Source organism: Podarcis liolepis (genome assembly GCF_965112155.1).
Source record: "Podarcis liolepis genome assembly, chromosome: 4".
Taxonomy (NCBI): domain Eukaryota; kingdom Metazoa; phylum Chordata; class Lepidosauria; order Squamata; family Lacertidae; genus Podarcis; species Podarcis liolepis.
In genome coordinates, this window is record NC_139558.1 from 75,499,025 (window position 1) to 75,511,659 (window position 12,635).

A 12,635-nucleotide genomic window follows, 5' to 3' on the forward strand; every position below is an offset into this window, starting at 1 on the left:
GAATAGGGTTTTGTTTTTTTTGTATGAAAGAAAGATCTGTAAAATAAGGAGTTTTGGGAAATAGGTTCACGTCCAGTAATTAGAGACTCAAGTTGAACTCCTGAAGAAAATTGGGTTGACTTGCCAGCTCATGTAGAAGGTATTTGGGTACTGAAGTGAGCCAGTCTGGCAGTGGCTACAAATATATGCACACATGATGATGTTTTTTCACCCCCTCTTCTCTGTTTCCTTTATAGAGAATGGATGATGTTTGTGTTTATTTGTCAATATACAAGTTAACCAGGCTTTACAGGACACAGAAGCAAATACATATGTAAAGGGTGCTAATGCATGCAATGTCACTCCTATCCTAAAGCCTGACAGGAACCAAAACAGCTGCTGTTTCTCTTTTTCAATCCTTGTACACCCCTATGAGACAAAAATGATTCCCCTCAAATTTCACACAACCAGTTGCCCAACGGTACTCACTGGCTCTCTTTAACAGTGAAGATGTACCAAAATCTAAAGCAAGGGCTGCTTTGAGGGCCCCATAACCACTGTTTGAAATGGCGGCAAAGCTATTGTGTGTGAAAAAACTGAGAAAACTTGGGCCATGTAATCTTTAATGTTAAACCAATCCACTTTTTAAAGTTTTCACTAAGCCATCAAATATTATTCCTGTCTTTGGGGAAGCCCTCATTGCTAAAAGCAAGCTGCCCCTTGGGAAATTCACAGAATTTGCTTACCACCAGAAGTAATCACAAATGGCCTCACAAAAGCGAGGGAGAAGGAAATATTTGGCCCAGCACTAATTAAAATGCACAATTTGAGAGAAAATACACATGTAAGTCAAAAGAAAAGAAAGGTTAACAATTAGATAAAATTAAGGGTGAGGATTTGCTGAACTACGGTAATATTTGAAATTGGAATGCAGAAAGGGGAGGTATGAGGAGGTCGGTGAAGTAAGTTTTAAGAAAATAAGGATTTGAAATTATACTTGTTTTTTCTTTTTTGTCTGTGTTTTTTTGTATTATCGTGTCTGTTTATATAATTTGTGAAACTTCAATAAATATTTTATTAAAAAAAAGAAAGAGAGAAAATACACATGTTTTTAAATTCCCTTTTAAGCCCATCTAAATTAGTGGCCATAATCACATTCTATGGTTGAGTTTAATGCTATAGTTTCATTATGCTATGTGTGAAAATGTACTTTTGTCTGTCCTGAATCTTCCATCATTTTTCTTCATAGAAGCATTTCAGTAAGACTTGAAATCTTTATCTATGGTCCAGATGTGAATATATCCAAAACAAGCAAGCAAGCAAGCGAAAAACAGAGGTTCATTTGCTTCCTTTCCAATGACTGTCAACTGAATGGCAATATCAGCAAGGCCCATCCTTAGAAGCTTCTGTTCCCTTTGGATTCCCTACAGTGGCCCCAATGTCTCTGAACCTTCCATTCATTTTACAGTATTGGCATGGGTTTCCTGTGACATAGAGTACAAAGTACATTAGCCAGCTCTCTTTAGCTGAGTGCAACAGAGCATGTAGGCAAGACCCTGGTTGAAATTTCTTTGCTCGGGGTTTTTTTTTTTTTAATAAAGAGAACAGATGAAACTTTGACCAGAACATTGGGTAGGTATTTTTTTAAGAGTTAGCAGTAACAAGAATAAATGTCCCAAACAAAACATTCTCAGCTAAAGCATAATTTCCATTTTTGTCACTGGGCAGAGACAGCCAAAACTGGGCAGAAACACTTCTGCATTTGGAAGGGTCTTGATCCACATTCACTGATCTTCTTCCAGACTAAGGTTGGATAAACATGGGCATTCAATTCCAAAATCTGCCAAGACTGATATAAAGAACAACAGACACCTGGATCCCATGGCCGCTTTGTGGTGGCAGAGTGCTTTCATTGGAGACAAAGTAAACTCTCTTAGCATAATCTGGGAATTATTCAGTTACCATTCAAAAATGTGTTGTTGGAGAAGTAATGAAAAAGGCGTTCCATGTGAGGTAGACAAATCAGAGTGTCTTTGAAGGGAGAAGAGCTTGTTTTGAACCTTGAGAGAGCCTATGCTCTCAGAGATAAATGGCCCTCAGAGTAGGATGCTGCTCTCTTAATACCCCAGCAAGTGCTGATAAGGCTGGCACTTTTTGGAGATTTCACACCCTAAGACATTTAAATAGCCACATAATCTGTTCCTTCCAATGTAATTTTCTCAGTATGGGCTCTTGGACTATGAACAGGTGCCTCTTTGCTCTGCATGCTGAGACAGACATGCAGATAGGAACAGACACAGGGCACCTGATATGCAGGCCCAGTTTTCAAAATAACTGTGAGACAAGGGGATGAAATGCTGACTATCCCCCACAATTTTTTTTTAACGCCCAAAGCTCCTTTCCTTTTATATTGCTATGTATTCCCTATTTACCTGAGGGCTGAGAAATTCCAGAATCAGGGCTACTGGATTTAGATTTCTTTAGATGAGGGAAGCTTTGTTGTTTTTGTTTTTTTATGTCAATCTTTATTGAGTTAAAATGAATACATCCATATAGTATTTGCCATTACAAGCTTACAACATAAGGAAGAAAGAAAAGAAAAATGCAAGATAAGGACAAGTGTATAAAAATCAAGGAAAAAAGAAGAGAAAAAACATACGTAATTTTGAAATTTCTCAACATTAAGTATTTTGTTATTACAATGATTATTCACACAATTAGATATAAAAAGTGCTGCAAACATTTAAAAAGACTTCCAAGTATTCTCATTGTACTTTATCTGTTATGTACATTATACCACATAGTTACCTGTTTCTTGAGATTTTTCATTATACCTTCGTTACCTTATATGAATTTCAATCTAATTCTGTCTAATTCTGCCAGGAGATTTCTGTTTACACCATAATTTTTATTCTTTATATATTCTCTATTCCTTATAGACTCTCTGTTTTGTCTGACCTCTAACTCTTCCTGTCATCTTTGCTAGCTGCTGGTATTCTACCATTAGATTCTGCCAATCCACTATACTTGGTATTGATTGACTCTTCCAGTTTCTTGCCACTAATATTCTGGCAGCTGTTATCCCATACATGGCCAATGGTCTTTTTGATTTTCCAAGTTCCTTTGGCAACATGCTTAGGAGGAAAATTTCTGGTCTTTTTTAAAAAAAGTAAGTTTAAGTAGTTTTATGAGTTCCTCGTATATATTATCCCAAAATTCACGGATTTCTGTACAATTCCACCACATGTGCAGATAGGACTCTTTCTTTTTTTTACATCTCCAACACATGGGTGATCTGTTTTTATACATTTTGGCAAGTTTTGCCAGGGTTTGATGCCATCTGTACATCATCTTCATAGTATTCTCTCTGAGGTTATAACAAGCCATCAATTTAATATCCTCCTGCCAAAGTTTTCCCCATTGTTCCATATAAATGTTATAACCCAAGTCTTGCGCCCATCTCACCATTACTGCTTTAACTTGTTTGTCTTTTACCTCCCATTGTAATAATAAATCATACATCCATGAGATGTGTTTTCCTTTACCTTGAATCAATTCCTTTTCAAATTTGGATGTTTCTCCAGTGAGACCTGTTATCCTGTACTTAGATTTTTAGTTAACATTTTAGTTTTTTGGTAATTTACTTTTAGGCCTACAATTTTTCCATATATTTAAATTAATTCCAACACCACAGGACTGCTCTGGATCTTGTGTTGTTATTAATAATTCATCTGTGAATACCCTGACTTTATAGGATTTCCCCCCAATTACAACTCCCTTTATCTATTCCTCCATCCTAATATTTTGCAAGAGTATCTCCAATGCTAGTATGAATAAGAAAGGTGACAGAGGACATCCCTGGCTTTGGGTGTGTTTTAAGTATTTTATTTACTTTCAAATATACAAGCAAGGCATATGTGTAGCCAGAAAGGCAGCTCATCATTGTTCCACATCAGAATGCCTGCAACCTCAAAATTAGGCCTCCATCCTCAAGGTGATTTCAACCACCTTACAGCACTCTTTTTCTGCCTATGTGTCTTCCACAAACCTCCTCCTGTTTCAGGGGTGCCAACTTGAATAAAATATTGAGGGTGGGGGGTATCAGGTAAGCCTGCCCCGCATAATCGGTCACAAGACATGGCACACTCATGCAATTTGAATGGCAATGTCCATAAAATGGGGGGGCAGTCCCCTCAAAAGTTTTATGGGGGGGTGGGTGAAGGGACCTCAACTCCTAGGAGTTGGCCCCTATGTTTTCAGGTATGTGCTTCATGCAGGGTCATCAGCTTTTCAGATCCATGGGCTCAGTTTGAGGTTTGAGCGGGTACCATGGGCAACGCCCACTCTGGTTAATTCTCTTTCTCCTCCCTTCCTCTGAGAGAGAGAGAACACACTTCGCTTTCCCAAGGGCTCTATTTAAAAGTCAGATCTAGTGGAATTAATCTGAAGCTGGAAAGAGGAAGTGGGAAAGAATGTCAGACTTCCAACTTTCCCCTTCAGCTCTCTGTACTTTTCAATGGAGAAAAGGATGTGCATCTCACCACTTCATGACTAAGGGGACTGTGTGTGTGTCCCCTTCACAGACTTCATAGTCATCAGGGGAAGATCTCAATGGTGCCATAATATGTACAGAAAAATCCTTGCTCCTTTGGTAACGGTTCTAAACAGATATGTGTGTAAATAAACATGTGTGAATATTTTCCCAACTATTCTTCAATGTATTAAAATGCAGTAGGAGTCTTAAGTGTTTTCTGTAGCACAGTGATGCTTGAGATTTGAGATAACAGCTGTTCCCTAAACTATGTACTATTTCTAGTAGCCCTGCTAAGACTTTTGTGGCCTTATTCCTTGAGTGTCAGTGACTGTTGCTATATTTGCTGCGCTGGTATATTTCTAACACTCTTGCAGTGTGCCTGGAGCTGTACATGCTTACAATTTAAAACAGCACCCTGTTCCTTAGAAAACTATGATAGAAAAAGAAAGAGGAAGAAGGATACAGGGAGAGATGAACAGCAAAATGCTGCTATATTTTTAGCTAAACTGCGTTTGTTCACGGGATGACAGTTTGATCCATATACTGTATAACAGCTATGAAATGCAACTCATACTTAAGCCTTTCTTTCTTCAGCTGTGGGCCCTTAAAGCAAACTATTTTTATTTTTAAATTCATTGAATTGTGATGCCGTATCATACTAATACAAAACAAAACTGACACAGCTGGGTATTTTAACTGGACCTCTTTGTCGAGATTGAGCGCTATTTGCACCAATTCAGTTCACCAAACAGAGAATGTGGGTCTTGCTAGCTCCAATCTAAATGTCTAAAAGAGGTTGGAGGCTATCTTTGAGGAAGACGGAAATGAATAGTAAGTAGAACAGAGTCTGTCTGCAGGGAGGCATTAAATTGTCAAGCTCTTGGGGGGGGGGGAGAAGAGAAACAGCAGGGTGTTTGTTTGTTGCTATCTATCTTACTGCAGCAAAGGGAGCTGGAAGAAGGTGGACATTTTGGACAATTTCCAGCGCAAGTCTCTGTGTTTGCACCATTTCATAAGCAAGTTGGGAATACCACCCGCTTGCTGGCATTCTCCACTGTTATAGCTTCAGATGGCTCCCCACTGTGTATTCTCCAAATGTTTTCTTAGTTTAGCTTTATATGTATCCCAAGTGATGGGTGTTTCTTCACCACTTTCCTAAGGCAAGGCTAGCCAGCATATAAATACAGTTGACCTTTACAGAACTGACCTTTTCTTAGTGACATCTCATAAATCCAAGTTATATACCACTTTGCCCACCTCTTTACCTTGGGGAATATACCCTTCAGAGACTCCTAGATTGATGGTTTGTATGCCCTCCCTTAGGTGTTGCCCAGCCAAGCCATACTCATGCCATATCTTCCTACTGTCTAATAGAATATAGGAAAGGAGGGTTCTCCATGGTCAATAAAAAGCACGTTGCTCAGGAGCAGGTGTGGGAAACCTTTGGTCCCAGGATGCTGCTAAGCTACAATTCCCACCATCAGCCCCAGCAAGCATGGCCCATGAGGGGAATTGCAATTCAGCAATGTCCCATAGGTCAGTTTGCAAGCAAATCCAGATGGCCTTAAATTTAGGCAATGGGCTTCAGTCTCTACCAGCCCACCACCAACCACACCAGAAGGACCAGAAGAGTAAGCACCATGGGTCAACTGAAATATTAGGCACCTGCCTTTTTCCAGAGACTCTTGCTGCATTTCTGGCTGTGGGTTCCGATGTCCAGCCATGGAGCTCGAAAGCTGCTCTCTGTACTTGACCCCCTGAAACTTAAATATGTGCACTGTACACTACCTTCCTTGTGAGAAATTGCAGGTACATTTAGGTGTCTTCATAGAAGCACATGAAGATATATACAGTACTTAACCTTTTGTTTTGAAGAACCATTCCCAAATATATCCCTAACCACAAATACAAATACAAATACAGAAAGGTTTACATTATTCACAGCATCACAAATTGTTTTGCCCTAGCATGCATATACAATTTTAATGCCGTATTCACATTTGTCACACTCTCTTGTACTTTCCTTTAGTGGGTCACTTCTTACATCTGTAATGTTTCATAGGCATTTTCATATCGGGAAAACACCTACTTCAAGCTTTCAGGCATAGGATTTTTCTTCTAATAAGGCAGCAAAGGTTTGGGTGGAAGCATGGGGATCCAAATGTGAGAATCCCCTGAGTCTGTTATACATATACCTAGAACATCTGTCCAGTAATGAAAAATAGGGCATTTATGTTCTTTAACTACCATGCTACTCCTTATAGGGTATTAATATTTCAAAGTTCTAAGTATACATAGCTGGCCATCAAAGCACTTCCATAAGCCTGAACTGAAGAACAGAGCTTTTACCAGAACAGCAATCTATTGGTAGCATCCTTATTGGCAGCTAAAGGTAAGAGAATCAACTACAGACAGAAGCAGACATTTCATGTTCACTTCACTGATGTATTCTGTTGAGGAGACAAGCACAAAATTCCTTGCCATCCTTCTCTTACACACACACACACACACACACACACCTTGCATCTCTCTCTCTCTGACACCCACCCACATATGTTTCTTTGTTTTTTGTTGTTTCTTCTCCTTGTTGCGTATTTACACAAAGATAAAATTCAGACTCACCTACGTATATGTTTATGTATGGGGTGGGGGAAATAGCAGAATTCCTGCTGCTTTGTTTGTTTTCTTCAAACACCCTTTTGTAGATGTGTGGAGTGGAGAGCAGAAGGGGCCGTGGGACCGTGTTGGGCACCCTCCGCTTAAAACAAGATGCAAAGGGATGAAAAAGAGTGCCAATCAAAAGATGCCATTTGAAGTTTTCTGTGGCAGCTTCCAGTGCTGTATGGAGGGTCCTTTTTTGTTTTGTTTTGTTCTTTCCGCACTTTTCATGTTTAGTCTAAGGTCTAGCTCACCTAGCTCCTTCCCCAGCTCACCACCTTGCATTCCCCAGGACTGTGCTTCAGAAAAACAAAGATAGCAAAGAGAGCCTTTGGCATCATTTTCTTGTTTTACCTCCAGCTGGGGATTTTCTCCCCCTCCTATTTACAACTTTGAAGCCTCTGTTTATCAGTCTTTTCTTCTTCACCCACCACAGATTTCCAGGAGCTTGGCATTTTTATCTGTCCCTTAGTTGAAGAGACTTGTTTTAAATTACACACACACACATCCAAAGATCAGTAGAGAGTGGCAGATGGTAAATGAGTAAAAGGGTTGGACGTGCTGGAAGGCAACAGGCAACGGGGAAAATGGAAAACAAGAATGACTGGGGAGGCAGGAAACGCAAGGAGGATCAGGCAAGCCAGAAATGAAGAGAGATGGAGAGTGGTAGGGATATGGAGCTGAGAAAAGAAGGAAGCTTGAGAGACTGAGCATGAGATGGTTAAAACTGCATCAGTGCTGTTGCATTCCTGCTTTAGGAGATATACAAGAGGAGCACTACCAGGTTATGGCCTGACAGCCAAATGACCACATCTCTCTTGCTTTCTTTACACCTTAATGATTTTCCATGAGTTTAAGGGTCCACAAGGACACACTGCTGGCCCCACTCCAGATATCATGCAACTCACATTCCCCTATGGTGCAGATCAGTGTCCACAGTCAGCACCCTTGAGGGATTTGGTTCAAGTGGCAGCCTATTTGCACCAAGGTGCACAGGCATCCAGCTGGCAAACATCCAATCTCAATGCATGGACCTTGAGGGCAGGGCTAAGGAAGCTATGTGAGGCTGGAGACAGCAGACAGCATCCGGGCTCCCCTAGCCCCTTGCACTTGTAGAGTATGCTTTGTGCACTCAACATTCAAAAACAGTTTATGCTTTTGCTGTATGTGTAGGCAGCAAAATATATCTTTGTGTATTATTTATACTGGAAATGGAAGCTACCTATTCTGTTCGTTCTGAAGGTAGAGCGGGCTACAAAATCCCAATAAATGAATCAAAGAATAATAGTCCCAGGTTTCAAAGAAGCATCAAGTGCTCTAGGCACAAAAGCAGACAGGGTAAAAATTGCTGTGTTAACAATTGTTCTGTCAAGCAATAAGACACAGCTGAGTGCATGCTGCGTAAGCGAGCTCCATGCCACCAACGGTTTTAGACATCTCATTCTTATGCATAACCAGCAATGAGCAGAGTGGCAAAGAGGTCTGGCTCTGGCTGGTTCTTTGAAGGCTCCCTTTTATGGGCCGGCAAGCCAGCTTCCCCAGTCCACAGCATTAGCTGTGATGCTTCAGAGCTTATAGTCTAGGCCAGTGTTTCCCAACCTTGGGCCTCCAGCTGTTTTTGAACTACAATTCCCATCATCCCTGACCACTGGTCTTGCTAGCTAGGGATGATGGGAGTTGTAGTCCAAAAACAGCTGGAGGCCCAAGGTTGGGAAACACTGGTCTAGGCCCATCACGCCCACCTTACTCCCTCTAGCTGGACTTGCTAGTGTTCTTTCCAGTTTATGTCTTTTCCATGCACATCTTCTGGGCAGAAAATTACCACAGCTCTCACAGCTGATATATTTCTCCTGCAGCCTTGTATTGAAAGCCCACTTCCCAAGGTTCAATGGACAAAAGAGCACACACTCTGGAACACATATTGAGTAGATATAGACATACTATGTGCAAAGGTAAAGACATACTTATGAACCCTCATTGATACTCTGACCCTGTAGAATCCTTCTGACTCACCTTTAATGCGTTCACCTAGGAATATTTGTTTTGTCATTTGTGAATCGTTGTCCAAGTATATACAAGGAACACGATTGGAAGTTTTTACAACAAGCCAAAATTATATCCATGTGCAGAGTTGATATTTTGCACTCTACCACTAAAAGAGTTATCATAAAATCCAAGACTTTGAGGTCATTCAAAGACAGCCCAAATGAAGTATTATTTGATGACCTGGGAAATCCTTAGCTTTAAAAAGGAGAATAATGCACACAGTTCTCAGATAAAAATTCTGATGCTGTCATCCATGCCTAAGAGTTCGCATTGACCAAGTGGTGCTGAGTGGTGCAGATCGATTTCTCAGTTGTTTTAATAAGATCCTCTGCTTCTTGTCTTGGTATAACCACCATTCAGAAAGAAGGAGGAAAAAGGGTGTGGGGTGGCAGTTCTCTTTTGCAGAAGGGAAGACAGACAGAGGAAATCAATTGGTTTGTTACTGACTATGTTCAGCACAACAGCATAATGGAGCCTAAGAGTTGCTTGGGGGACAAGGGTATATTGCTTGCCGTGCAAGCATTTGAAAGGCAATTAAAGCAGAACAACCAGCCAGCCTTCGTATTCTCCAATGACTCTGGGAACAAAATGTTCGCACTTGCTGAACCATATCCATGCACCATAGCAAAGGGAATATGGAGTAGAAGCGAGCATAAAAAATGGGTTGAAGACCTGCTGCAGTCCCTAGTGACAGTGATATGCTTGAAAGGTTTCTTAACAACTGTTGATTCCCAGAGTTTAGTTAAGCTCCTTGGTTTTGGGTACAACAACCCAGTTTTGTTTTGTTTTTTAATTTTTAAAAAAGGTCTTTATAAATCCAGGTCAGTTAACTGAGCACAATGATGAGTTTATAAAATAAATTTGAAACTACTTAAGATCTGTATTTGCAAATAATGGTATAAATGGTAAAAATCACAGGGTTATGCTACCCCCAGAGCTGCAAATATTTGGGCAAGTAGCTGAATGGATGGTATCATAACTTATGGAGTTCGTTTGGCTCAAACATGCATTGTGGACTTTGGATTGTTTGTGCCCATGGAGAGATACGAAACTGCCTTACTGCAGACCAGACAATTTGTCCTTCCACTGTCACTGGCAGAATTTTTCAAGGGATGGGCAAAGCAAGGGAGTGATCAACAACATAGTGTGAGGAGTTGGGATTAGAAGATTGCATACAGGGGAGTCTTTGGACACTGACCCATGTTTACATTTCTGCTCTGGTGGTATAATATCTGATCTAACAGTACAAAAAGAGAACTGTGGATTTGGTGCTGCTGTGCTACATCATTTGGCAATTTCCCTAGTTGATATGCATGTTTTGGTGTATAAAAAAAAGTCTGCAGGCCCAAGATGATGTGGAAGAACAGAGCGATTGACAAAGCACAGAAGAAATGAATCCATAGAAAATTATTGGAGTATTCAAGAGAAAAACAGAAGTGTGAGAGAAGAAAATTGTAAAGTGAAAGGTGATGCAGAGCAGACTGGAAGGCTGATTAAGAGAAATGAATGGGAGAAAGAGAGGGAAAGAGATAAAACGGAACAGTGGGGGGCGGGGGAGTCCAGAAAGAGATAAAGCAAAGAGGAACGAAGCAGAGAAAATAAATCAAATAAGTGATTCCAAAGACTGACAGAAAAGAAGTTGTGCTAGAGGGACCCATGTGTCTCTAGTGAGCAGATAAGCACCCTGTTCTGCCATGCACCACTTATCAGTGTTGTTGAATACACAAAGCAGTGCCATCCCAGAAGAACGGTTAAAAGGACTTTAGTTTTAGGCACTATTCTTCTTGAAACTCTGGGAGTTGGGATTTTGTTAGGAACTTTGTCAGGGTGTACTCATGAGAGTTGCAGAATTTGCTGTCGTGCCTTTGCTCTGCCATACCTAAGGGAGCAGTGGATTGTATTAAAGTGACTTGGTTGCATAGTCCTTGTGAGGATTTTGTAATGCTACAAGAGATGCAGTTGAATGAATGTGCTGGGAACACAAAGCGCAGCAACAGAGAAGGATGTCATCTTCATCCCTAGAATGGCTTCATTTTCCACTGGGAAAAGAAGAGAAAAAGAATGTGGCTGAATGTAGAAATTTCTGAAGAAGAGGAGGTAGAGTGAAATTTAGACCTGCAGTAACTACGGTAGGTTCAGCAGGAAACAAATTCCTTTTGTTTAAGTCTAATACAAACATCTATAGACTTAACCTGTTAGAATTAAAATAACTATTCATGCTTTGTTACTGTGATTAAAAATGCCTGTCTTCCAGCTGCTTCTCCATTCAAAAAAAGTCTCATTCTCACCAGACTTTTGTTACATGCATATGCATGTCAAGTAGTGTAGTTGTGGCAGGGCTGGCCCTGCTATTAGGCAGTGTGAGGCAGTGGCAAGATGTTCGGCAACAGAGTTGTATAGAATATGTGGTCGGCTCCTGTGCCCCTAAAAGCTAGCCTGCTGCTCTCGGGTGCAATTCGGGATGCTGTCCCATCAGCAAAGATTCAACTGCAAGCTTGGTTGGAAGGATGGTACATCTTGTCCTTCAGCTTAGGCAAACAAATCAGAACAAATGCTCAGCAAAAACTGGACATCCACATAAGCTTTGTGCATTCAAATGCTCAATAAACAGCTTGTCTGGAGGAGCTGAGAGAGAGAGAGAGAGAGAGAGAGAGAGAGAGAGAGAGAGAGAGAGAGAGATCCTAACCACAGATCTCCTGTATTTTGTATGACCCTTATTTGCAAACTGAATGGAGACTGGGGCCAGATGGGGATTGGGAGGAAAATGTAGGCTCCTCTTCCTCCCCTCTTCTCCAGGTTATTCACACAATGTGATTCAGGTACATCAGAAAAGGAGACTATTCCTCCATGTGACTAACAGTACTATAACAACCAAGGACACTTAAAAACTGACACCATAATTCTCTCCTTTCCTGTTCCAGAGCTTATGGGAGGGCCCCACATCAGTCCCCGAAATGAGGCGCGCCAGGAAGGTGGGTGGAAATGCTGCCAGGAGGCCAGCAGGCCAGTGGGCCAAAGCTTAATAGGAAAACAGCAGCGATTTGTCTCCACCACTATTTACGTTTCAAGCACATGACAGGCTGTCAGTGGAAGAGAAAGCTGCTAAATTTACTGCCTTCTAGATCCCTGCCACAGTCACACACTTGACAAGTCACTTCATTTTAAAGCCTGTCTTTTACCAGGCTTCTCTCCCCGTCCCTGCTTCTCAAGTACAGACAACAAACATGCTGCCAGTGGGCGTGGAAGGAGGGTTTTAAAAATGCATTTAAACTACCCTTCTAATTGCTGTGTGAGTTTCTGTGGAAAGCCTTTGTGAGACACGGTTCACTTCTGGGACCCTTGCTTGTAGTGGTTTGCTTGAGAATAGTAAATGGAATCTGTGCATGAATGGGGAAAGGGTCGGACTCTAATGGCAGTT

The 12,635-nt window shown here is 41.1% G+C and overlaps 1 protein-coding gene across 1 annotated transcript in view; it reads right to left on the reverse strand.

Moving 5' to 3' along the window:
- The window catches only part of LSAMP (limbic system associated membrane protein), a gene marked incomplete at its 5' end in the record, with an annotated part of 219,063 nt that overhangs the window by 51,045 nt on the left and 155,383 nt on the right, over positions 1-12,635 (reverse strand). The window lies entirely within an intron of this gene.